Source organism: Canis lupus, chromosome 20 (assembly GCF_011100685.1).
Source record: "Canis lupus familiaris isolate Mischka breed German Shepherd chromosome 20, alternate assembly UU_Cfam_GSD_1.0, whole genome shotgun sequence".
In the NCBI taxonomy this organism is placed as follows: domain Eukaryota; kingdom Metazoa; phylum Chordata; class Mammalia; order Carnivora; family Canidae; genus Canis; species Canis lupus.
The window spans coordinates 56,400,990-56,427,289 of NC_049241.1; the positions used below are offsets into that span (position 1 = coordinate 56,400,990).

The following is a 26,300-nucleotide window of genomic DNA, read 5'->3' on the forward strand; positions in this document are numbered from 1 at the left end:
CTGAGCACTGCACAAACGTGAGCACGTGTGTACATGTGTGCCTGAGTGTGTGCATGCGAGCATGTGTGCAGGCACACGTGTATGAGCGCACACATGTGAGTGTGTACATGTGCGCACATGTGTGTGAGTTTGGGCAGCAGCGGGCCCGGGGAGGCCCTCTGTCGCCACCCGGTCACACCCACAGGCGCGCACCCGCAGGGACGCCCCGGGCAGCGGGTCCACAAACAGCCTCCGAGCACCATCCCCAGAACAGACGAGAAGGGCGAAGGGCTGCAGAGGGCAGCGGGGAGGGCTGCGCCGCGGAGAGCCAGCCCTCTCCATTTATACCGCGGTGGTGTGATGTGTCAGCCGTGTCCCCCGCCCCAGACTCCCCTTTTGGACCATAAGGGACATGGGTTGGGGCGGCCCAGTCCAACAGGCCGGGGCTCCTGGTAACCCGAACGAGGACAGGGCTGCGCACATGGGGACACCCGGGGGCTGGGACGGGGCGAGCCAAGTGGACAGGCCGGGAGTGGAGCCTTTCTCGCCGCCCTCACAGCACCCACCCCGCCGCCGCCGCCTCGACGGCAGACCTGTGGCCCCGGGGTCACCGGGCCGTTCCTGCTCCTTTAGCCGCCCAGCTCTTGGTACCTCAATCACGGCAGCGCCAGGAAAGAAGCACACACGCGAGCTGGCCAGGTGTGGCCCCTGGACCCGAGCCAGCTGTGATGGTTAAAGTTTATGTGTCCACCCGGCTGGGCCGTGGCGCCCCGCCGCTCGCTCAGATGCCGGACCAGACAGCCCCATGCACCTGTTTTGCAGATGCGATCGCGTTTACACGCACGTACAACCCGCTGACTTTAAGTGAAGGAGGCAGATGGCTGCGAGGAGGGTGGGCTTCATCTAATCAGTTGCAGGACTTAAGAGCCAACACTGAGGCGTCCGGGGGAGGAAGGAGTTCTGCTTCATAGGCCATGACAGAAAGCCTGCCTGACTTTCCAGCTCCCAGCCTGCCCTACACGTTTCAGGCTCGAGACCACAACATCTGCTCTTACCCCAATTTCCAGCGTGCTGGCCTGTCCTACACATGTTGGCCTTGCCGGCTCCTACAGCACATGGGACAACTTCTTAAAATAAACATCTTTAGGGGGAGCCCTGGGGGCTCAGTGGTTGAGCGTCTGCCTTTGGCACAGGGCATGACCCCGGGGGCCTGGGATTGAGTCCCGCATCGGGCTCCCTGCATGGAGCCTGCTTCTCCCTCTGCCTGGGTTTCTGCCTCTCTCTCTCTCTCTCTCTCTCTCTCTCTGTGTCTTCATGAATAAATAAATAAAATAAAAAAAAATAAACATCCGTATGTATGCATATCCCTATCTCCATGTCTGTCTGTCTATGCCTAACCATCCACGTGGTACCTGTGCACACACACCCACCCACGCTACGGGTCCCGTTTCTCTGGAGAACCCTGGCCACGGGGTTCAGGGTTCCAGAGAACACAGCCCACCACTGCTTTTTTTTTTTTTAATTTTTATTTATTTATGATAGTCACAGAGAGAGAGAGAGGCAGAGACACAGGCAGAGGGAGAAGCAGGCTCCATGCACCGGGAGCCCGACGTGGGACTCGATCCCAAGTCTCCAGGATCGCGCCCCGGGCCAAAGGCAGGCGCCAAACCGCTGCGCCACCCAGGGATCCCGCTTTTTGTTTTTTTTTTATAAGATTTTATTTATTTATTCATTAGACACAGATAGAGAGGCAGAGACACAGGCAGAGAGAGAAGCAGGCTCCATGCAGGGAGCCCGATGCGGGACTCGATCCCAGGACCCCGGGATCACGCCTGAGCCGAAGGGAGATGCTTAACTGCTGAGCCCCCAGGCTCCCCCCACTCCGCTGCTGGTTTTTATAAATAGAATTTTATTGGCACGTGGCCACACCCATTGGCTTAGGTATCCCCTTCGGAAGCAAATCACCTGCGTGTGCAACCTATGGCAACAAAATGCATTTTTCAAGGACACATAGAAATAATAATTAAAAAGAAAAGACGTTGAACACTGGAGGTGGGCAGGGAACGGGCTAAGGGATCAAAAGGAGGCGAAGGGAAAAGCGGACAGAGAGACTTAGGTAGAGGAACCAACAAAAAGGGAGGAAGAGAAGAAAACCACCAAAATTGCCAAGGGCAGAGGCGGCCCGAAGGCGGGTGTCCCGGTCCTGCGCTGCCCTCTCGCGGGGACGGTGAGCACCGCAGCCTTATTACTTGGCTCGCCTGGGCCGTGGTTGCGCCGCAAAGCGAAACAGCCAAGACTCGGGATTGCTGGCAGGTGCAGCGGGCCTTCGCGTGGATGCCCGGCCGTCACAGAAATTGTGGTTAAATACACATAATCTGTAATTTACTGTATTGACCATTTCTAAGTGCGCAGCTCAGAGCATGAAGCACACCCTCCCCGACCACCGCCTCCAGAACCTTCCATCTCCCCACACGGAGGCCCCGTCCCCAGGAAGCTTGACCCCCGCCCCCCGCCCCACCCCTGGCTCCCACCACCCCCTCTCTGTCTCTGTGGGCGGGCCTCCTCTGGAGTGGGGTCCTGCAGGAGGTGTCCTTCTGGGTCTGGGTCCCCTCCCTGAGCCCGGTGTCCTCGGGGTCCGTCCACGCAGGGCAGGTGGCAGGTCCCCTTCCTCCCCGAGGCCGGATTCCATCGTATGGAGGGGTCGCACTTTCTTTATCCATTTACCCACCAGTGGACGCTTGCGTTGCCTCCAGCTTTGGAGGTTGTACCTAACGCTGCTGTGAACGTGGGTGTGTAAGTGTCTCTTCCAATCCTCGCTTCCGATTTTGGGGGAATAAAGACCCAGCAGTGAAATAGCCGGGTCGGACAGTAATTCCTTTTTTAAGGATTTGAGGACCTGCCACACTGCTTCCCACAGACCATGGTTCAAGCTAGTCTCTGCTTGCGGCTCATTTTGGCGATTTCCGGTCTTCGGGGACTCTGGTCGCGATGGGGTGAACCCCCTTACGTGCATATCGCTGCAGACATTTAAGACGTATTACGAGAACTGGAAGGGCGGTATGAGGTGTCCACACTGAGCATTTTGGCAGATATCACCAAGCCACCCCCAAAAGACGTATGGTCTCACAAGTGGTCCACGGAAGAGCTTGCTTTCTCGTTGACGCTTTGGGCTGAATCATTCCCTGCTGAGGGGGCGGCCTTCTGCGCATCGTAGCGTGTCGAGGAGCATCCCTAACCTCCTCCCACTAGACGCCAGCCGTCTCCTCCCCTGAGTTATAACCACTAAAAGGATGTCTCCAGATGTCGCCGAGCATCCCCCGGGGTCGAAATCAGTCCCGGTTGACAGTCAGTGCCCCAAGCCTATAACAAGTTCACGTGCGAGACGACTTTCACTCTTCGAAATTTGAACAGTAGCTGTCCTGTCGTAGCTTTAACGTGAATGTCTCCTCGTAGGAACAACATTACACATCTTTTCATAGATTTTGTCCATTTTTATCCATTGTAAGTCTTTTCTGTCATGGCCTGTTCACGTCCTTTGTATTTCTGTTGTTGTTGCTGTTCATCTTTTCTTATTGATTTGTAGACACTCTTGACATATTCGTGATCCGGTAAAAATCTTCTGCAAGCATGTTTGGTTTCCTGGACTTTCTGCCATGCATAGAATTTTAAATCCTACGTAAGGAAACCTTTAAGTCTTTCTTTCATGGTCTCTGGGGCTTTGTTCTCACTTAGAAAGGCCTTTACACGTTGACCCTATAAACAGTTTCTCCTGGAATTTTCTTCTAGTATTTTACATTTTAGTTTTCTAACAGCTAAATCTTTAACCCACATGTGATGCATATTGGGGACTGATGTCTACCATATAAGGGAAACAAGTTCATACTTTCTCCGGTGGCTAAAGAGTTGTCCTCCTCACGGGAGCCTTGTGGAACCGCCCCAGTGGCAGAACCAGAGAAATCAGAGCAAAAAAATTCATAATTCGGTAGCGGATAGTACACTAAAGCAGAGCTTTAAGAAAGGTGTTTTCATCGGGGAAACCAGGCTGGAGGGAACTCTCCGAGCTGTCTTTGCCACTTTTCCACACTTTGCCACTTTGCCACAATTTTTGGAATAAATCCAAAATTATTCTAAAATAAAACATACGGGCTTCCCCCCTCCCCTGCCCTTAATGCTGTCTTATCAAAATTCACTGAAGAACCTGTCACTTCTCCGCTAATTGGAATAAGCACCCCCCCCAATGTGTCGGGGGCCTATTTCCGCCCTTTGGATCGGCGTTTTTCCATATATAACTGATTCTTAAGCCAGAAAATTAAAATAAGCAGAATGGAATCCATGATGTACTCTTTAAAAAATCATCACAAAGTCGGCCCAGGGTGGGGGAAAGGGTCCTGAGCTTGGGGAGGTGGGAGCTCCAGTAACTGAGCTCTCTCTGTCATATCAATAAATAAAATCTTTAAAAAATGAGAGTGGGGATCCCTGGGTGGCTCAGCGGTTTGGCGCCTGCCTTTGGCCCAGGGCGCAATCCTGGAGTCCTGGGATCGAGTCTCGCGTCAGGCTCCCGGTGCATGGAGCCTGCTTCTCCCTCTGCCTGTGTCTCTGCCTCTCTCTCTCTCTCTCTCTCTCTCTATCATGAATAAATAAGTAAAATCTTTTTTTAAAAATGAGAGAGAGAGCATAATGCAGGAGGGGCCAGAGATAGACTGGCAGGAGGACCTACTTCAGCTGAGCAGTGGGGGTTTCCTAGGTGCCATCTGAGCTCAGGACAGAGGAATGTGACAAAATCAACTTGGCCAACAGGATATGGAACAGAGGGGCACGGCCTGTGCAAAGGTCCTGGGGCAGGACCTGACCCGACTGTTGCAGGTGCAGCAAGGAGGCCTGTGCAGCTGGAGCAGGGTGGGCGAGGTGACAGGAAGGAGGGGAGGGGAGGGGGCCAGTTGCGTCATGCAGGACGGGGGGGGGGGGGGGCTCAGGGAGGATTTGAGTTTTTACCCAGTGAGGTGGGAGCAGGATGGGGGCGGGTGGGGGGGGTGCTCACGGGGGCCCTCCAGTAGTCGTTGCTGGGAGGTGGATGGTAGGGACCAGACCGCAGCCCCAGGTGGGGGGCGGGCGGGGGGGGGGTCGTCCACAGCAGAGGACTTTGGGCTAGTCGCAGCCCCGATGATGCTCCCGGCCTCAGTGTCCCCACCCCGTAAGATGGGACTGTCAGGGCCTGGGGACCAGACCCAGGCCCCACGCGGCGCAGAGTACTCGCTCAACGCGTACTGTGGGCTCTGAGTGGCCTGCCCGGCCCGCCCTGAGGAGGGACCAGCACGTCGCATCCCGGTTTCCAGACGAGGAACATGAGGCCCAGAGAGGGAAGTGGCCTGCCGGAGGACACACCGCAGGGGAGGGGCAAAGCGCAGGCCCTGCTCCTCACCCCTGTGTGGCTGGAGGGTAAGGCGATAGAGGAAACCACAGGAGGAGCTGGCCTCTTCTGGGAGGGCTCCCCGGAGGTGGTGACATGGACCGGGGACCTAAAAGGTGAGCCGGAGCTACCCAGGCAGAGCGGGGGAAGAGCGGGCCGGCAGGAGGTGCTGCAGGGACAGACCGTGAGAGGGACCCACGGGGCTGCGGTGGGGCGGGGATAGGTGAGTCCGCCTGGAGCCTGGGGGCATCTTCCCCCAACTACGACCGAGCCCTGGCTGGCTCCCCCTCCAGGGACCACCCTCCTGTCCTGGCACGTGGGGCGGCTGGGCGCTGACCCCCTCCCCCGGCACCTCCAGCTGGTAACAATCCCCAGAAAGGTCTCATTAAGTGGCCCAGCCGAGGCCCCGATCTCGGGCGCACAGGCACTATTTTAATTTTCCACTGATTTGCCTGCGGTGGGCCCCCCAGAGCAGAGCCATGTGTGTGGGGGGGTGAGGGCAGAGGAGAGGGCGTGGGGGGGAGGGCCTCGCCGAGAGACGATGGTTACGGGGACCCCGTCTCCCCTCCCCTGCCTGAACTGGGGGGGCTTCCCGGGGCCATGCGGAGGCCTTTGCCACACACTCAGGACAACCACTTGTCTCTAGCTTCCACCCACCCACCCACCCGGCCTCTCCCTGTCCACCCACCCGTCCGTCCCTCTATCCATCCCTCCCCCACCTATCCACCCATGCACTACCCACCCACCCACCCATCCCTCTCTCTATCCATCCACCCACCCATCCACCCACTTATCCATCCATCCATCCATCATCCCCCCTGGATTCACTCCTCCCTCCCTCCCTGCCATTGACAAGTGATTCTGGGTCACAAAGATGGACCAGGTGTTCTGAGGCCCCAGGAGACTTCCGCACACCTCACTCAGCATCCCCCCCACCTGAGCATCCCCCAGAGTCCCTAGACCTCCTGAACCTGCTGCCCCTGAGTGTCCCCACCTCACGGACAGTTTCCCCGTCGCTCCCGTACCTGAGGTGGGAACCGGCGCACTGGCCTGGCCCCTTCCCTGCCATGTGCTGTGCGTCTGCCCGGCTGGGGTCCCTGCACCCTGGGGTCTCCCCCGTCCGCCCGCGGTCCTGGCCTGGGCTCGGGTCTCCTTTTCTCCCACCTGGATCAAGGCTCTTCCACCCTCTCCTGGTCCCCACTGCACACCCCGCACCTGCCTTAGGTGTGGCCATGGTGCTCCCTGCTCTGACGCCCCTCAACGGCTCCCTCCTGCGCTCCCCAGCATTTGAGGTGCACACGCTCTCACCCCGCCCACCGTCACCCCTCACAGTCCCGCCACCACACCTGTGTGGGAGCCCGGCCTGCCATCTCGGTGTGACCCCTCCAGGCCGGGCTCCGATGCCACCTTCTCCGGGGGCCACTCCTGGCTCCCTGCGTTTCCATCCAAGGACCAGGTGCCCCCTCCCCCCCAGGCTCCCAGGCCCGTGGAGACTTGCAGGGCCACCAAGCGCAAAGGCGCCCCGAAGTGCAAAGCACCCCCACCCGGCAGCGCGGCTTCCCAGAACATCACCCACCCGCGGACGGACGTGGACGAGCCATCTCCGCTCGCTCCCCCGGGGCCGCCACGGCACCCTGCTCACCCGCCCCAACCCCGCGCACTGCCTGCCCCATCCGCGCCTCGGTTTCCCTGCCCATGAGACGGTGATCAGGTGATCATCGTGGCGGCTCCTTCCCCGTGGGCTTGCGGCGCAGCTGGAAGGACGTGGCACGTGGGGGCCGCCCGGCCGCTCTCTTGAGGTGTCGGCTCAGGGTCCTTTGCTCTGTGGCCGTGGGGCGGGTGCCGACCCTCTCTGGGCCTAGGCGGTCCCTTCTCTGATGACTCCTCTAGAACGAGCGGTGGCCCCTCCGTATCCCTCCTGGGGGGGCAGGTGCCCCCAGGGGAGGGTGTGGACACTGTGTTTGTCTGCCCTGGAGGAGAAATAGGCGAGGAGGGTCCAGGGCGCGTCCGCAGAGGGACGTGTGGAGGGTAGGGCAGCACTGGGATGCGGGGACGGGGGGCTGACGGGCGCCGGGCCGGCTGGGTGGTGCCTGCAGCCCTCATTCATTCATTCGCCTTCACTCATTCACCAGGAAAGGCTGCCCTGGCTCCGTCCCTAGAGGCTGCCCGTCGAGCCCCAGCTCTGCAGCCAGGTGGGCTGGGTTCGAGTCCGCCTCTCTGCAGCTCTGTGGGCCTGCGCCTCTGTGGGCCTGCCTCAGTTTCCCCGTCCTTGAAGCCAGGGGGCCTCGTGGTGGCCCATCGTTGGTTGACAGCAGCCTCAGCACCGGCGCCCAGTGGTGCCGGGTCCGCCCCCCACCCCGGTCCTGCCTCCTGTGTCTCCCCGACTCTCTTCTCCGGGGCTCCCCGCCCTCTCCTCCCCGCCGCCGACATTCCCGGCCCGGGCGCTCCGGGAAACATTCCGTGGTTTGCAGCAGACTGTCCGGCTCCTCGGCGCCTCAGATGTGGGCAGAGTGGGCGGCGGCCGGGCGGGCGCGGGCTGGGGACTGGGGAGACTGCGCACCCCGACCCCCACCCCAGCGCCCGGCACACGGCGGGGGAGGTGGCGGGCTGCACTTACAGCCGGGCGGGCGGCGGAGGCCCTCCCCTGCTTAGAGCCCTCCCGGGGCTCCCTGGTGCCCTCTGCACACAGCCCACCACCCCCCACCGGGCCCACAAGGCCTGTGCGACCTCCCCTGACCCCTCCTTGCCCTCCCCTCTCCACTCTGCTCCAGCCACACACGGGCCTCCTCGCCATCCCCCCCAGCACGCCAGACCGGGTCGTGCCCCAGGGCCTTTGCACATGCTGTGCTCTCTGCCCCTAGAGCTCTGGTCCATTGAGATCCCTCAGACTGCACTGCCGCTTCCTCGGGGAGGCCTGCCCGGCCCACCCGGCCCACCCGGCTTCTATGACCCGCTTCCAAAGCCCTACGGCCTCCTCCCAGTTTGAAATAATCTCACGCATTGATTCCTTTTCTCTCTGTTTCCTGTGCTGGACTGAGAGCCCAGGAAGGAGGGGCCCGGGGGCGGGGGGCATGGGGGGGTCGTGGGGTCCCAGGGCAGCGCAGCTGGAGCGGGCACTCCCTGAGCAGGCGGCGTGGCCACGGAAGTCTTCTTGGGGTCTGACCACAATTCCTCCTGCAGTAACTGCGTATTAGCCGGTTCCCCACCTGGGCGCGGTGCTTCACAGTTTGTAAGACCGCCCCTGCCCCCCCCCCGCCCCCCTGGCTCGGCCCCCTGCCCCCGCTGACTGGATTTCCTGCACAGCCATGTGCAGGCACAGGGACTCCGGGTCGAGGCTGGGGTCCCTCCCCGCTCCCCTCCCACATTCTCAACACCGCCTGCCCCCCACCCCCAGCCATGTTGGGGTCTTTGATGTTCAGAATCATGGAGTCCATCCTGCCTCAGAGGGTGGAATTCCCACCACTTGGGGCTTGGTTGCCTCCTGCACTGGAGGCCTCATCACCTGACACCCACTTAGTAGAAAGTGGTTAGCCAAGTGCAGCTGAGGCCGCGGACGCCAAGCTCCACCCTCCAGGGCCTGTGCAGACCCTGTCCCTCCTGCCGGCCCCCTGCAGCCCCCGTGCCCACGTGCGCCAGCCTCTTCCTCTTCAGGGGCCACCTGCCTTGGCTGAGTACTGGCTCCAAACCTCCCCGGTGTCAGGGCTACTACCTCCATTGATAAGACCTCAAGTTTGCATGGAAACGCGCCTCTTGCTGCCAGGTCCTACGGCTGCCCCAGGACCGTGGAGGTGGGCCCCGGGGCCTCGTGCCCTCGCCGCTGACCTCCTGCCCTGCGCCCCTTCTGCCCCCGTCAGCTCGGCCTCCCCCCCCTGCTTGGCTGCGGGCCTCTGAGCAAGTCGCTCCACGATTCGAGTTTTCACGTTAATTGTCAAGTTCCCGCCGTTCTTCCTCCCACCCCCAGGCCCCCATCAGCGCTCGCCCGGACGCCGCCCCAGGCTCCCCCTGGCCTCCGGCTGCCACGTCAGCCCCGGACCAGCCCTTCTCCCCACAGCAGCCCAAGGGAGCTTAAAAAATGTAAAACAGGCCTCCTCTGCCCACAGCCCTCAGGGCACCCAGCTCCCTGGGGGGGGGGGCAAGTCCTCCCTGCGGCCCCCAGGGCCCCCCCCCGCACGGCCTGCCCTCTCCCCTCACTGCCCTCCCGTCCTCCTTCTCTCCCCTTCATTCATGCTGCTCCAGCCACACAGGCCTCCTCGCTGTCCCTCCAGTGGGCCAGGCCTGGTGCTGCCCCAGGGCCTTTGCATGGCCTGTTCCTGCTGCCTGGAACGCTGTTGCTCTTTCCTTTCTAATGAATTCTGTCTCATTCAGGCCTCAGAGCACATGTCACCTCCTCAGGGAAGCCCTCCTAGATCGCCCAGGCTTATTCAAAGCACCCTCTCCCCCCAGGTCCATATAATCCTTTCCACGTTCATGGTTGTCTGACTCTGGGCACTGGTATTTTTATTTTCTGTCTCCCCCACCAATACATCAGCCCCAAGAGGACAGGGATTTCTGTCTGAGTCACTGCTGTGTCCTGGGCATGCGAACAGGGCTGGAGACACGGTAGGTGTTCAGTAAATGTTGGCTGGATGAGGAACGATGACACATGAAAGCAGTGTGTGAGCCTCCCCAGAAACGAGGGGAGACCTGTCCCCGTGGATCCCAAGACGGCCACACTCCAAGGAAGCAGCTCCCACTGCCCCCAGTCCCCCCAAGTCAGAGGAACCTGAGAGGCGGCAGGGACCAGTGGTCGTGGCTGGTCATGAGACGCCTCCCCGCACCCCCGCGCCCCTCGCTGCTGACCCCAGTCACATGGCATACCCAGCTCCAAACCTAGTCTGTATGGTCTAGAACTGTTGAGAGAAGCTTCCAGAGCCTGGCTGTGGCTGACAGGCCAGCTCCCGGAGGGATGCAGGGTGGGGGACAGTTGGGCAGACAATGGTGTGTTGGCCTAGTGGCCTCGTGCTGGCTCTGAGAGCCTCAGCCTCCACGGCCCACCCTGCCCCGTCGCTGAACCCTGGCTCGGGGGCCTTGGTCACTCTCCCTGGAAGCGTCTAGAAGGGTGCTCAGTCTTAAGGGTGGATGCCGCAGGGCGTCCACTCCCTCCCCGGGTCAGGGGGCGCAGAAACGGGCAGAGGCGCAGCCTGGGTGGCGCAGAGTCCCGGCCAGCTCGCCTGGGGGGTCCCCCGCCCCCAGCCCCCCAAGATACTCCAGGGGCAACAGGAGTCCCGGACAGGGCCCTGCAAGGTCTCCAGCCTGGCTACTTCCCTGCCGACCTGCCAGGGGGACGCCACCCCCACTGCCCTCCGGGACCAGGACATGCGCCCCCGGGGGCAGCCTCGGACCCACTTCCAGGTGGAAGACTCGGGTGCGCTGATCGTCCATCTCTGGCCTCGGTTTCCCCCCCTTGTGCCCACCTCTCCCCATTTTGCAAACACCCGGGGAAGGGCGGCGCGTCCGCAGCCCCACCTGGCCCCGGCGCCCAGGGGTCCCCCGAGGTTCCGCGGGGCGCCCCACTCACCATCCACCACATCTTGGCCGTCACGTCGTAGCACAGCTGCCATTTGACCGAGGTCTCTCCGGGCTTGCTGGCCACGGGGGGCCCGGGCACCTCCATGCTCGCGGGGGCACGGGCGGCCGGAGCCTACTGGGAGCGCAGCGCGGGCCGGGCGGGCCGGGGGTGCGGGGCGGGGGAGCGGGCGCCCATGGCCCGGGGCTCCGGGGCGCGGAGGAGGGGTCCCCTGCCCGGCTCAGCGCCGGCTGCGGGGAGCGGGCGGGGCGGGCGGGACGCGCTAGTCTGAGACCCGCCGGGCCATCCCGCGAGGGCCACCCACCGCCCCGAGTGCGCGTGCGGCGGCGCCCGGCCCGTGGGTTTGTGAATGAGCCTCTGCCCGGGAATATCCCCCCGCCCACCCCCGGAAGGAGTGTGGCTCGGCCGGGCGGCCCCCCGCCTCCCTGCCTCCCGTCGGCTCCGTCGGGGAGGGGCGCTGGGGCGCAGCGGGTCGGGGTCGCGCCCGAGGTCGGCCCACCTCCCACCTCCCGCGTCCCGGGCGCCCTGGGAACGGCCCGAGGCCGAGGCCGGGCGGTGGAGGGCCTTTGGAGAGGTTGGGTGCCCGAGCGTGCGGGAAGAGGCCGCGCCGCAGGGGCCCGGGGCCTGGGAGGAGGTGGGTGCTGAGCTGGGGCTGGTGCCACCTCCAAGTGGCTGGCCCTCCGCGGGCCCCCACGCCTGTCTGGAAAAGGGTGCAGAATCGCTGAGGATGAGGACCAGGTGGGGCCCAGGTGGGCGCCCGGGTGGGGGTGGGGGTCGGAGACAAAACACCAAAGCCCAGAGCAGGGGCTCCTACCGCCCTGTGATTTCCCGTCCTCCCTTCCTTCTCCCCACCTCTGAGAAGGGGCAAGCCGGGGAGGCTCTTTGCATTTTGTAATCTAATAATTGCTGTGTCTTTATGGAGCGCTGGGTGTATGCCTCATCTCAGTACGCGGGTGCCTGCTCTGTGTGGGTTGGCTGTCCGGCCGGCATTGGTAGCAGGAGGGGCAGAAGATAGACAGCAGGAAGGACTGCCGCGTGAGGGCTGCCCACGTGCTCGTCTGGCTGGAAAGCACTTGCTCCGGGTTTCCAGGTGGCCTTGCAGGCTGCCGGCCGGGAGTGGGCAGGGGAGGCAGGATTTGTGGAGCAGCACGTGCTGCTCGTGGATGGAGACCAAGGCTGAGTGAAGCAGGGCGGCACAGGGGGTCCTGGCTGCACGGGCTCTCCCTCCCTGCTCTGTCCCCAAACCACCTGGACAGTTCTTCCTCAGGGGGGCTCTGAGTGCTCCTCTCCGCTGCCTGCAACCCTCCATGGCTCCCAGGTCCCCTCGTGAAGGCCCAAGCACTGCGCCTGGCTTCCTGGCATCCCCTCTGCCTGGTACACCCTTCATTCTTGTATCACCCAAGGACTCTTGCACATCCCTCAAAACCCAGCCTGACATTCCCCACGTCCCTGGGACTCCCTCCTCACCCGGCTCAGAGCTGTGCATGCAGCAGGCTCCGCGATTGCTGGCGGAGGGCAAGCACGTGGACTAGACCCAATTACTTGCACCTCATTATTCACGGCAGCCATTTAGGGACCACTTATACGGGCCAGGTGCACGACCACACGCAAGCCCCCAGAGCCATGGGGGATCGGTACTTTGAGTGTTCCTCTTTTACAGACGGGAAAACTGAGGCTCAGAGAAGTCAGGTCGCAAGCCCAGGGACACATGGCAAGGAGGTCTCCCCCTGCGATGTGGGAGGGCCGCGAATCCCCCCCCACTGCCCTCACCTCCCTCTGACCCCCCGACCCCCCGTTTAACGTGGCTCCCTTCCCAGCTTTGTCATTCTTTATCACGATTATTTATTTCTCGTCTGCATCCCCTAGTGGACCGTGAGCTCCAGGAGGGCAAGGACTTCCCTGGGTCGTGTTCACGGCGTTGGCCTCAGTGCCTGGAACAGCGCCTGGCACAGAGTGGACGCTCCGTAATATATTTGTTGAATGGACCAGTGAGTGAATAAATAATGGGCCAGGGTTTTGCAAAACAATGGCATTTCCTGCTGACTTTCACAAAAGGCATTTTCATCTTGCCACAAAAGATGCAGGTCTGGCAAGAGGGGCAGGGAGGGGCCAGGGGCCGGCACTGGCTCTCAGGCCCAGGCCCAGGGAGGCCCCGCCTCGGCCTCAGCTGCCTCACCCCGCCGAGGCCGGTACAGCCCAGGCCCGGCGGACGCGGTTCGCCCACATGGAGGCCCCCGCCCGTAACTATAATTTGCCTCAGTACCTTGTGGTCGTAGGAGACAATTACCCCACAGATGTGCGGTCGGAGTAAGGCATTCAGACGGCGGGTCAGAGCCCGGGCCCGGCGGAAGGCAGATGTGGGAGGCAGTCTTCAAACAAGAAGGGAGAGAGGGAGGGAGAGAGAGAGACACACACACACGGGGAGACAGAGGGAGAGGTGGGGGACGGAGACAGATTGAGACCAGCGAGCAGAGGCACAGAGACAAACTGGAACAGAGAAACACAACACAGAGGTAGAGCGGGGAGGGCCAAGAGGAGGGCCAGGGGACCGGCCACCCCCCCTGCGACAGGCCTCTGGGTCACACACCCTGCACTCCCAGCCCTGCGGGCCTGGCTGATGAGCTACTGTTTCCACTGGGGGGAACCGAGACCCCCTGAGATAGCAGCCCAAAGCCTCAGCAGCGGCTGAGCTGGGCCAGGGCCTGGGTCTCTGTGACGGCCCCCCCGCTTCCTATCCTCCAGTTCCAAGGGCAGAAGGCCCAGGTGCACAGATCTTTGCCCACACTGTGCCTTGGTTTCCCCAGCGGCTGAACAAGCAGGCTAGATGAGGCCCGTTCAGCCCTGTTCAGCCTTCTGTTACTCGCCTTCTCCATTCTGTCCAGTCATTGCCCAATGTTTTTCTTTCAATCAAACTATCCATATAAAAAGACCGAGGTGTATTTAAAGAGAAAAATATAACTCGCCCCTCAGGCTGCCATGAGTCAAGGCCAGCGGTAAAGATGCATGCAGGAAACGCCTCAGTCTTATCCACCTCTGGCCAGAGATGAAGTCTAAAGTCTGCTCTCTCTCTGTTGAAAAGGTAACAAGTGTTAGAGAGGCGTAACGGACAGATTGACAGCTTAGGAGCATCCAAGGGCTGTGGGACGGGATCAGATGATCTAACACACGTGTCATCGGAATCCCCAGAAGAAAAAAAAGAGGCTGAATATTTTAAGAGGGACTGGCCAATAAGTTTCAAAAATTAAAGACATTAAATCACAGATCCCAAAAGCTCAGAAACTACTAAACAGAATAAATATCGCCCTGCCCCACTCAACACCTACTTAGGTAAGTCATATGCAAAAAGAATACAATTAGGGGCACCTGGGTGACTCAGTCGGCAAAGCACCTGCCTTTGGCTCAGACCATGATCTTGGGGTCCTGGGATCGAGCCCCATGTCAGGCTCCCTGGTCAGCAAGGAGTCTGCTTCTCCCTCTCCTTCTTGCTCTCTCTCAAATAAATAAATAAAATCTTTTAAAAAACATTATTTATTTATTTATTCATGAGAGACACACAGAGAGAAGCAGAGACACAGGCAGAGGGAGAAGCAGACTCCATGCAGGGAGCCTGACATGGGACTCGATCCCAGGACCCCGGGATCACTCCCTGAGCTGAAGGCAGATGCTCAACCAGTGAGCCACCCGGGGGTCCCCATAAATAAATTCTTTTTAAAAGTACATGAAATTAAAGCTACAGAGAAAATTTTTGTAGGGGGCTAAGGAAACAAAGAGATGCATCACATACAGGAGACCCACAGTAAGAGTCACCACAGACGTCTCATCTGAACATGTACAGGCCAGACGGCAATGGAGTGATATCTGCGGACAGGAAAAGACTGTCAACCCAGAATTTTATACCCAATGAAAGTATCACTTGAAAATGAAGGAGAAAGGAAGGATTTTTTAGCAAATGAATACTGGGGGGGGGGATTATGATGAGCAAGACACTCACTTTATTTTTTATTTTTTAAAAGATTTTATTTATTTATTCTGATAGACATAGAGAGAGAGAGAGAGAGAGAGAGAGGCAGAGACACAGGCAGAGGGAAAAGCAGTTTCCATGCCGGAAGCCCGATGCAGGACTTGATCCCAGGACTCCAGGATCATGCCCTGGACCAAAGGCAGGGGCCAAACCTCTGAGCCACCTAGGGATCCCCGACACTCACTTTAAATATAAAGATAAAGGATGGAGGAAATGTATGAGGGAACAGTTAAAATACACTGGGGTGAATATATTAAACACAGACAAGGCAGACACTTAGCAAGGTGTGCATACTGATGGTGGGCTCAGTCCCCGAATCCGGAATGTGTGTGCATCTAAGCACATCTAATCAGCAAACTGTCTAACAACAGACAATTAAAATATAAGAAACAGGGGGATCCCTGGGTGGCTCAGTGGTTTGGCGCCTGCCTTTGGCCCAGGGTGGGATCCTGGGGTCCTGGGATCGAATCCCACGTCAGGCTCCTGGCATGGAGCCTGCTTCTCCCTCTGCCTGTGTCTCTGCCTCTCTCTCTATGTCTCTCATGAATAAATAAATAAATCTTTAAAAAAATAAATAAAAATAAAATATAAGAAACAGGGACATCTGGGTGGCTCAGTTCCATCTCAGTGTGATGGAACACGCCATCATATAACAGAATATGCCTCCTTTTCAAGTTAACATGGAACATCCCCCAAGAGAGACCATATTCTTTTGTCATATTCACCAAGACAGGGTGTGAAATGAACCATCATAAATTTAAGAGAATTCAAGCCGCCCAAATTAATGTTTTCTGACCATGACAAAATGGAACTATATATCATTGGCAAAGAGGCATGTGGGGAAACAAATTTCTGGATGTTTGGACGTCAAGCCACCAACTTCTCTTAAGAATCCAGATCAGAGGGGGCGCCTGGGGGGCTCAGCGGTTGAGCATCCGCCTTTGGCTCAGGGCGTGACCCTGGGGTCCCGGGATCAAGTCCTGCATCAGGCTCCCTGCATGGAGCCTGCTTCTCCCTCTACCATGTCTCCCTCTGTCTCTGTGTCTCTCATGAATAAATAAAATCTTAAAAAAAAAAAAAGAATCCAGATCAGAGAGGAACACGTGAAATGTGAGAAAATACTTCTAATTCAACGAAACTGAAAACACAACACATCAGAATGTATGAGCTGCAGCTAAAACGGCACTTAGGTGAAAAAATTACAGCGTCAAAGGCGTATGTTATAGATTGTATGAATGCGCTTGGTGCCATTACGCTGTGTGCCTGAAAATGGTTCAAATGATAGAGTTTACGTTACGTGCACAGTATTACACATATTTTACGTTACATGCATAAATTGAAGAAAAAAACACAAGAGGGAGAAAAGTAACCCAACCATGGGAGTTGACACCATCGCCCTTGCCATACGCTATTGGTTAGAGCAAGTGGCAGGTGCTGCCGTCACTGGGGGGATGGCGTGATCCCTTGACCACAGTGCTCTTGTCTGCACGGGTTGGACTTTCCGCTCTGGACCCGTTCCCCGACTGGGCCGCACGCTATCTTGCCATTGGGTTGCCAGGTGATTCCATCCTCTGCAACCGTGTGGCTCCATCGTTGCCCCCCATGCCGCCTTCTGAGGAATGAGACCTTTCACGACCACCAGAAACCTCTTTCGTGTCTGCCTGGGTTTGCTCGGACCAACCACTTTCCTTCCTTGGGTCTTAATTTCCCCATCTGTGAAATGGGTCCAGTGACGTTTTTCTTTGCAGCTTTGTTGCGAGAGACGGTGCGATGTCAGATGCCTCCTAGCTAGGGCTCTGGGCATGAGACACTTATTTGTTGATTCATCAGACTTTTATTAAGCACCTGCTGTATGCTAGGTCCTGTACTGAGCCCTGGGGAACATAACAAGACCAAGGCAGACCCCAATCCTGCCATCGGGCAGCTCACAGTATGCCGGGGTGGGGGGTGAACATTAGATTATTTTATATATAGAAAAATATTTATATATATATGAATAAATATATTTTTTGAATAAAGACCAGCATTGTCACCAGGTCTCCAGAGACTGTAACCGCTTTAGTCAGCCCTCTGCTAACATCTCCCACCTCCACTCCCCCAAGGCTACCCCTGTGTGTGGAAAGAAAGTGAGAATAATTTGCGGGTGAGAAGCTGGAGGAAGAGGGTTCCAGGTAGAGGACAGGGCCTATTCAAAGGTCCTGGGGCAAGACCTGCCTGGAGTGTTGGAGGAACAACGAAGAGGCCGTGTGGCTGGAACAGAGTGAGTGAGGTTGGGAGGGGATGGGAGTAGGTCCTGCAGGGTCTTGGGAGGCCTCGGGGAGGTTTGGGGCTCTTCCCCCCAGGAAGGTGGGAGTCCTGGAGGGCTGCGGGCAGAGGAGGGCCGCACCGACTCGGGTGCTCACGGGTGCCCTTTGGTGGACTGGGTTGGGGGGGGTCCAGGCAGGTCTTGGGGTCCGGAGGGACAGCCTCTGGGGGAGGGTGTCAGGTGGATTCTTGGCTCATTGGAGGCTTTGGTGGGGGGTGGACAGGCGGACAAGGGCAGGCCCCGGCCCCTGCTGGGCTGGCTGGCTGCCTGGGCTCCTTTCCGGATCCTGCCCCCGGCCGGTCCACGCGGCCCCCCGCCGGCGCGCCCCTGGCCCTGTCCGCGCCCCCCGGTGCTGAAGCTAAGCTGCCTGCGGCGAACCCGGGCTCGCTGGGGAGCGGGCGCTCGAGGCCTACCTACACCCTGCTCCGGCGCCGTTGGCCTGAGCCGGCTTCTCTGCTGGGCGCCCCCCAACCTGCGGGGTCTGGACAGACCTCCACGGCTGGACGCACCTCCAAAGGCGGGCCGGGAGGTGCCAGGCTCCCTTCGCTGCAGGCCGGTACTGTACCTTTAAGGGTCACCTAAGGCTTCACTCACGGCTCTAAAGACCCGCCCGAGTCCCGGCCGGGGATTGGCTGATGGCCTCATGAATATGTAGATAGTCCCCACCCCCGCCGCACTCTGATAGGCTCGGGACAGAGAGGGGGCGGGGAGAAGGCGGGGCCGGGGGCGGGGCGCCGTGCTGCACGCGCCCTCTGGGAGCTTTGGGCTTTCCGGTCTGGTGGGACCTGCCGGGGTGCACACAGCAGGTGCTCGATAGATGCTGCCGACGCCCGAACCCACTAGGAGTGATGTCTGAGGGTTCACTGCTCCGACTTGGGAGCAGGTTCTGTTTTGCCTCATCGGACTGCATTAAAATGACGCCGGCTGTCGCAACTTACGTGCATTAATTAATCTCCCTGATGAGAGCTCCGCAGTCCTGGACGGGGCATGCTGTCGCGAGTCCCATTTTACAGATGAGGAAACTGAGGTTTGGAGAGAGAAAGAGGCTGCCCCAGGGCGGGCCGACCGCGACTCTACCCAGCAGGTCCTGAGAACTCAGAGGTGAGCATGCAGTCCGCATCCTGGGGCGGGGGGGGGGGGGGGGGGGGCGGGCGCCCCACCTTACCCTCGGTTTGACCACCACGCACGCCGCTGGCGTCCCCTGCTCCGCCACTGGGGCCCGGTTGACCCCTTCCCCTCCACCGCGGTCAGTGCTGTCCCCTCTGCTCAGGAGTTACGTGTGCCTGCGTCCCAGCCGAGCATCACAGCATCCGGAGTGGGAAGGAGAGCCAAGGCCTGGCAGCCGCGCAGGGGACGGGGCTGACCCCACCGGCCTTAAGGCACAGGCTGAGACATTTGGACAGGGTATTCCTTTAGTGTCCCCGCAGAGAACCCACAGTTCCCCTTGCCACCTCCCGCAGCCTCCAGAGCAGTGCGTGGCACACAGCGGGTGCTCAATAAATGCTCGCGGCCTTTCAAAATGGTGACGCCAATACTGGTCTCTGCTGCCCCCTGCTGGTGTCCTGGGAGGAAGTCTTTGGAAAGTTGGAAAAGGGATTGATTTATTTTGGCCGCTTGTGTAGCCCGCTCACTCCTTCGTGCTTTCTAAATATTTTAACGCGTTCGTTCCCACAAGAACCCTCAAAACGGGGTGCCCGGTGAGCCTACTCTGCAGAGAGGGGACACTGAGAGGTCTGAGCCGAGGGATAGGCCACCGTTCTGACAAGTGTCATGACTGCGATTCCAACCCTGGGCGCAAGGCCTCCAGACTTCAGGACTATGCTTTTAGGACGCTCAGCAAACAGCTGCTCCGAGCCAGGCCCCGGGAATAGGGAAGTAGATAAAACCCGCAGGCGGCGGCACCGGGCAGATTTAGGGAACCGAGCCCGAGCCCAGCGTGTCAGGCACGTCGTATGCGCACAGTAACCAGCCATTGGTTTTGGCGCATCCCGGCCCGGCTTCCCTTGCAATTCAGTTACCTGCATGACTGTGAGGATCAGTTGGTCCAGTTCTATCCTGGCGATCTGAACTGTGCCGAAGTTCTCTTCAAGATTGGGAGTCTTGACCTTAGTGGCCTAAACCGTTCATTGTCTGAGTTTCCGAGGCTCGGGAGCCTGAGGGTGCTCAGCTGGGTTCTCTCGTCTGCTTCCCGGCCTGCGGTGGGCTGCATTCAAGGGCATGGCCAGGGCGGGTTCATGGGGGAAAGACCCACTTCCAAACTTGTGTGGCTGCTGGCAGGACTCCGTCCCTCACTGACGGCTGGTCTTTGCCACGTGGGCCTCTCCACAGGGCGGTGGGGCAGTCATGGGAGATGCCGGCGCTCTTTCCAAAGTGCCTCCCATCCCTGCCTTTTCCATTCTTGCATCTTCACAAGATGTATTTAAGATGAATTCTTAATTTCCTAAGCAATGAATATACCCACCTTGTAAAGATTGCAGGTGAGGCTCCACTGTGCTTCCTCTAGACCCTCCGTTCCCCACTCCCCAAAGCCACCTCCTTCCCCATCCTGGTGAACACACCTCCAGCGTGTGTGATCATAACATCCTTGCGATCACACACGCGTCCCTGGACAGAATGCATGCTTTACGTACACACACGGTATTCCCTGCCGGTATTCCCTGCAACTCTCTCGTTTTCATCAGAGGACGTGGCCTGGAGAGGGTTGTATCCTCTGACAGCCACACGGACGAGGTGCGGGTGGTGATGTGTGACCTGGACACAGACCATAAAAGGCAGCATCCACTCTCTCCGTCCCTCCCCCGCTCCTCCTTTGGGTCACAGGGAAGCCGGCTGCCAGGTCATGAGCAGCCCCACGGAGAGACCGACGCACGCAGTAAGGAGCTGAGGCCTCCCTCCCGCCAGCAGCCCTGCAAGGGCACCAGCATGACCGGCTCCTCTCGCCCCCGTCCAGCCTTCCTATGTGCTGGCCTCTGTGCTGACGGGAGAGACCTCTGCGCCAGGACCACCCAGCTAAGTCAGCTCCGGGATTCCATCGCAGGAACCATCAGAAAATAAATGCGTGTTGCTTTGAGCTCCTACACTGCCGGGAGGGGGTGTGGCTGTTAGGCAGTGATCGCTAACTGATACACCCTGGACCTCACTGAGCCCCTCCCACTGGGTGGACCCCGACATCACAGCAGGCCTCCGTGTCTCAAGCACACGCCCGAACTGCTGTATTGTGAGGATGCACGTTTCAAACGTTTGGCAACTTTGAGTTAAGGTTAAAAGCTTCTGTTGGAATCTTAGTTACAGTTAAAAGCTTCTGTTGGAGTCTTTTTTTTTTTTAATTTATTTATGATAGGCACACAGTGAGAGAGAGAGAGAGGCAGAGACACAGGCAGAGGGAGAAGCAGGCTCCATGCACCGGGAGCCCGACATGGGATTCGATCCCGGGTCTCCAGGATCGCGCCCTGGGCCAAAGGCAGGCGCTAAACCGCTGCGCCACCCAGGGATCCCCATGTTGGAGTCTTATAAATAATTCGAATGACAATCTAATACATTTGCATTTTAGCCACTACGGCACTGGGCACTGGCACGGTGGTTAAGAGGCCAGCCAGAGGGCCGGGATCGCCTTCCTGCTGGGCTGCCTCAGGCAGGCACTTGCTGTCTCTGGGCCTCAGTTTACTCACTCCTAGAATGGGGCTGTCATCAGGACATACCTCACAGGGTGGTGGCAGGTTACGTGAGTGACATCGTACAGACGCTCGGCCCAGGGCTGTCCGCGGGAACGCTGTGCGGCGATGGACATAGAGCTGCTGAGCCCCTGAAACGCAGCTTGGGTTGGCCAAGGAAGTGAATTTATAATTTCGGTAAATCGGTTTAACTTTTAAATAGCCGTGCGTGATGAGCGGCGGCTACTGTCGTGTGTGACTCAGGCTTGAAACAATGCTTGGCAAATAGTAAGTGCTTAATCAATGCTTGATGGAACTACTGTCCGGCCACGTTATCATCCAGAGCATGGAGTTACTTCCCAGCAGCAGGATGCCCCCCCGCCCCCGTTTCCTTCTCATTCGCCAGTCGGATCCCTGCTCAAAGCCCTGGGAGGACAGCCCGGGTGGCTCAGTGGTTTAGCGTCACCTTCAGTCCAGGGCCTGATCCTGGAGACCTGAGATCGAGTCCCGCGTCGGGCTCCCTGCGTGGAGCCTGCTTCTCCCTCTGCCTGTGTCTCTGCCTCTGCCTCTCTCTCTCTGTGTCTCTCATGAATAAATAAATAAAAATCTTAAAAAAAAAAAAAAGCCCTGCTGGAGCGCCTCACTGCCCTCGAGATAATAGCCCAGATTTGTTCGTGTCGCTGTGGTTACAACTCTTAGCACACTCTGCAGTTACTCTTTCTTGCCGGGATGGGCACTTCTGGGTTTTTTGGGGTTTTGTTTGCCATCTTCCCCCTTGACCGGCGCCGTGGGAGCGCGGGGACAAGGCCCGGCACCTGGTAGCTGCTGAATCACGAGGGGCCCGTGTAGCTGAGGCCCCGCCACCTCCGCAGCTGCTTCTGCCGCCAGAGCTGCGTCTGAGCCGACCGTGCAACCTCCACAACATCTCAGCCTCTGAGCCTTTGCCCAGGCTGTTCCTTCCACCCACAAAGCCCTGCCAGGCAGACTCAGCTTCCCAGCCTCCTCCCTAACTGGCCCTGCCCTGTCTGACGTGCTGGAGCAAGGCGCTTGCCGTCTCTGGGCCTCAGTTTCCTGAACCAGAAAATGGGATGAGTCATTGATAAGATGGAAAGACGTGGCTAGTGGCAAGTGGCTGGCGGGGTGTTAAGTGGCTCACTGATGAGTGGTCAGTATGAGTGTGGCTGTGGCCGTCCCCACTATTTGCACCCCTGCCCAGCCAGACCCTGCCCCGAGCTGGTGTCTCTAACCCCAGGTCTCAATTATTTATTTTATTTTTTTTAGGGACTTCTAGGCCTCCCAGGAGCACGGCAAGGAGCAGCATGCAGTTTCGTTTTGGTTCTCCTTCAGCCACAGCCCTGTCACCTCCCCAGGGTCACCTCCTCTGGGCCTCACCTCTTTGAGATGCTGCTGAGTCCTCAGCTGTTTCAGGTCTGACGGCGCATCTCTGTCTCCGGTCACCAGGTGGGTGCCCCTCCAAGAGCTCACAGCACCCCGCCCGGTGGCCCCGCGGCCCCACTCCCCACACCCAGGAACCCAGGCAGGTGTTCACACACACACACCCGAATATCTAGAGTGGCACCGCGTGCAACGGCCGAAAGGAGGTGACACCCAAAGTGTCCGCAGACGGATGAACGAATGCACAAAACGTGGTCCGTGCTCCCAAGTGCACGTCCCTCAGCCGCGGACAGGAGTGAGGCGCCCACACGTCACCCCGGGGTCGGACCCCGAGCCCCCGACGCTCAGGGAGGGAACCAGACACAGGAGGCCCCGTGGGGTGTGAGTCCACGTGTGTGACACATGCAGGACAGGCTCATCCACGGACAGGGAGGGGGCTCGAGGGGGACAAGGGGTGAGTGTTCATGGGGACGGGGCTGCTTTCGCGGGTAAGAATGTCCTGGAATTAGGCACAACCTTGTGAACCTACCTAATGCCACTGGATCGTACACTTTAAAGTGGCAAAAATGGAGAATTTTACGTTACGTGAATTTGACCTCGATTTAGAGGAGACGCACGTTGGAGCCCCCCGGTCACGGCGGCCAGCACGGGGGTGGGCGCACGGCCGGCGTCTGCGTTGTGGACGCGTGTGGCTGCACCGGCACAGCCACCTGCTCTTCTGCAGAAGAAACGGTCCCATCTGGGCAACTTCCGCACGCGTCAGCCAGAAGCCCGGTCACGGGGATGTTCTGCGACGCTGGGCCTTTCATCGACGAGAGAGGGCAAATAAGAGAGGACCCAGTCCTTTAGCAAGTAAAACTTTTATTAAATAAACTTTCAGTTTCTCCAGACCAAAGAGAGGCGTTTGGACATTAAGATGATGCTCGCAGCTTCTCACCTGAACACGCCACAGTGACAAGGACCTCTCCAGCCAGAAATCCAAACCACGCCAACCCAAAGTTCCCTCGAAGTCCCTTTCTTGTCTTCCTTTTCTGTGTGTGTTTGTGTGTATGTGTAGAGGTGTGTGTGTGTGTGTGTGTGTGTGTGTGGCGGTTTGTCTCCAAAAGTCGGTTTGCAAGTTGAAACTTCATGAAATTACTCGTAGCAGAAATAAAGTACATCGTACAAATCACGTAGGTCTTCGATGTGGAGTATAAAAATGGTATTTACAGCCAGTAAACATGGACCAGAAGGACACACGCCACTGCACGCCAGCACGCACTCCCAAGCAGGCCCGGCGGGGGCTTGGCAGGTGCCGGGGACGCGGATGAGGCCCCCTCGGGGCCCCTGGGCACGTGCTTGCACACGCAGACGCACGGGACACAGGCACGCTAGAGTGTCTCGGAACAATTATCAAACTCTGGAATATCGAAACAAGTTGGTCATAAGATTTTTTTTTTCTTTTCCTTTTTTTTTTTTTTTTTGCTATGTGTTTTTTTTTTTTTTTTTTCTGGGTCAGTCAACACATTTTGGTAGAAACAAAAGGGAATGCTGTTTTTTTTTTTTTTCTTTACAAATTTTTTTTTTCTTTTCTTGAGCTTATTAAGTTCTCTGGCGCCTCACTTGGCAAGAGGCCCCAATGACGTCCACGAACTTGACTCTGTGCTTCAAGGTGGGTTTTCACGGTTTGAGTAGCTATACAGAGATGCCCCGCAAGACCTCCCTCCCCGCCCCAACTAGGAAACAAAAATCCACTGTCGTCTGATTTTTTCCCCATTTTTTTTCTCTTTTCTTCTTTGTATCTGCTCAGAAAGACCAAAATTAAGAAAAAAAAAATCATTTGTAGAGGTATCTCTGGTAAAGGGGTGCTGTGCAGGTTGGGCTCGTCCAACGCGCTTGGCAATCTTGGTCATGAGATCGTGAACTCCAGGCTGGTGATCCGAAGGCAGGGAGGGTGGCTGCCTGCCCTTGGGAGGGGGCACGAGGGGTTGGGGGGGGCTCCCCCGACCCTGTCTGCCCCTGACGGAAAGCTAAGGGCTATTGGTCACATGAGTAAGGCTATGATGGGGGGGAGGCCGGGGCGGGGTCTCTCTTGTGCCTACATCGTCGGGGAAGGCAGGGCCCTGGGGCGCGGGAGGGGTTGGGGGTTCCGGGAGCTGCTGCTAAGACCAGGGACACTTGAGCTGGCTGAGCCGGGAGGCCTGCGAGAACCGTCGACGGCAGGGGCCCAAAGTCCTGGAGGTATATCGCGTTGGCTGATGATTCCCAGTGCTTTTCGGTGCCCTGGTCTGACATGACAGCGGGAGATGGGGAGACACTGGGCTGCCCGGTCATCCTCAGCCCTTCTTATGTCCCTGCTGAGTGACCGGGCCAGGGTCACCTTCTCTTGGACGGAAGGAAGTCGGAAAAGTTTGGTCCCATGATCTACACTCAAAAAATATATATACTGTCTATAGCTCTATATATATATGCATATATATATATAGGAAACGTTGAGATTTCGTTTGGGGGAAGCCACCAAGGAGGGGGCGGTGAAACCCTCGGCCCCCGACTCAGGAGCCCGCCTCCCCCTCCAGCGCTGGGGTGGACCACGACACCCCCCTGCCCGTTCACATTAGGGGGTGGGGGGCAAGGGCAGGTGGGACAGGAGAGGGAGGGCTGGTGTCCAAACTCGGTTGTAATTTACGGGAAAGTCCGGGATCGGTTGGAAGCGGGAAGCCCTCCTGGGGTGGGGAGGCCCCCTCACCTGGCGGAGAAGGGAGGGGCGTTAGGGCGCAGTGATGGGGGGCACGCAGGCCTACGGCAGTGCCCCCAACCCGCCCCACTGCCCTGGCCAGGCTGGGTTCTGGGAACCCGGGGGGCCCCTATCTTGTCAGAGAGAGAGAGTCCATTTTCAGATTCGGAGGCCAACAAACCGCCTTGGAGGGGACTTTGGGTCTCGGAGCCCATTTCCTCCTGCAAACCCAGGGTGGGGGTGTCGGGGGGTGTGGGGCAAGAGTTGGGGTTCTTCTCGTGTCCCCTCCCCCGCTCCCGGGCACTGAAGCTCCGCAGAGGCAGCCCTCCCCCAACCCCAACCCCGCTTCTGGTCATTCACAGCTGTGACCCCGAGCGCTGGAAACCGAGCCCAGCGCATAGTAGGTGCTCAGCAAGGATGTGCGGTCCCAGAGTGTTCAGGAGCATGGGGCGTCTCTTGGGTGCCTGATCCCGTGACTGAATACCCTCGGATCTGTGGGTGCTGGTTCGCCGGGGTCTGAAAAGCACGCGCAGCCCCTAACTGAGCACCTACTTCGCGCCAGACCCCAGGCGCGGCGCTTTGATGATGACGGCGCTCGCGGTGGAAAAAAAGAGAATCGAAACAAATGATCAAGAGCCTTCCAGGTGGCGGGTCCTGGGCTCGGCTGGGAAAACGCGGCATCCCCAAGCGGATGCTCCCTGCTGCCTCTCGGGAGGCGACTTTCACGAACCCACTGCACAGATGAGGCTCACCGAGGCCTGCGGCCAGTTACGTTTCCCCACTGGCCCCTTAGGCTCTCTGTTCGTTCCCCAAGGAAGGTGTTTGGTTGTTGATAAAGGTGTTCTCTCTGAGGGCAAAATACACTCTGGGGGATCTGTTTGGGGGTATCTTTGGGGGGGCACGCTGGTGAGCAGGGCAAACGTTCCACTTTCTCACCAGTCCTCTGAGCACGATTACACCAAATGAGGGGCTATGGACGGGGGCCCCGCTGCCCGATTCCTAGGACAGGACACAAGCCCCTCCCCACGGCCTGCCCCACCCCAGACCAAACCTGGCCTCTCGGGTGAACTCCTATTCATCCCTCAAAGCCTTCTTCTGGAAGGATCCCCCAACCACCCCCGGACCCCAATTCCACCCTCTGTCCCAGCCCCGGCCAAAGGGGGGATGGGGGTGACTGTGTCCCCACCGACCCAACTGGGGGCTCCTCGTGGTCTCCAGCAGCATCCCCCGGGGGGCTGGGGAGGGTTTGGAGAATGAGGGGGTG

The 26,300-nt window shown here is 58.8% G+C and overlaps 1 protein-coding gene and 1 long non-coding RNA gene across 22 annotated transcripts in view; one reads left to right on the forward strand and one right to left on the reverse strand.

Moving 5' to 3' along the window:
* The first annotated feature begins 18,005 nt into the window (after positions 1 to 18,005).
* LOC102153539 lies at positions 18,006 to 23,494 on the forward strand. The gene is made up of 2 exons (XR_005375227.1): positions 18,006 to 18,379; positions 22,210 to 23,494. It is a non-coding gene; the product is annotated as an uncharacterized LOC102153539 (long non-coding RNA).
* The window catches only part of CELF5 (CUGBP Elav-like family member 5), a 48,182-nt gene continuing 45,049 nt past the window's right edge, over positions 23,168 to 26,300 (reverse strand). For 18 of the 21 annotated variants that reach the window (XM_038567850.1, XM_038567834.1, XM_038567832.1 and 15 more), the window contains one exon: positions 23,168 to 25,883. The gene's annotated coding sequence lies outside the window, so the exon portion shown is untranslated. The remainder of the gene's footprint in view (positions 25,884 to 26,300) is intronic. The other 3 variants (XM_038567831.1, XM_038567830.1, XM_038567829.1) reach the window with 3 other exon arrangements.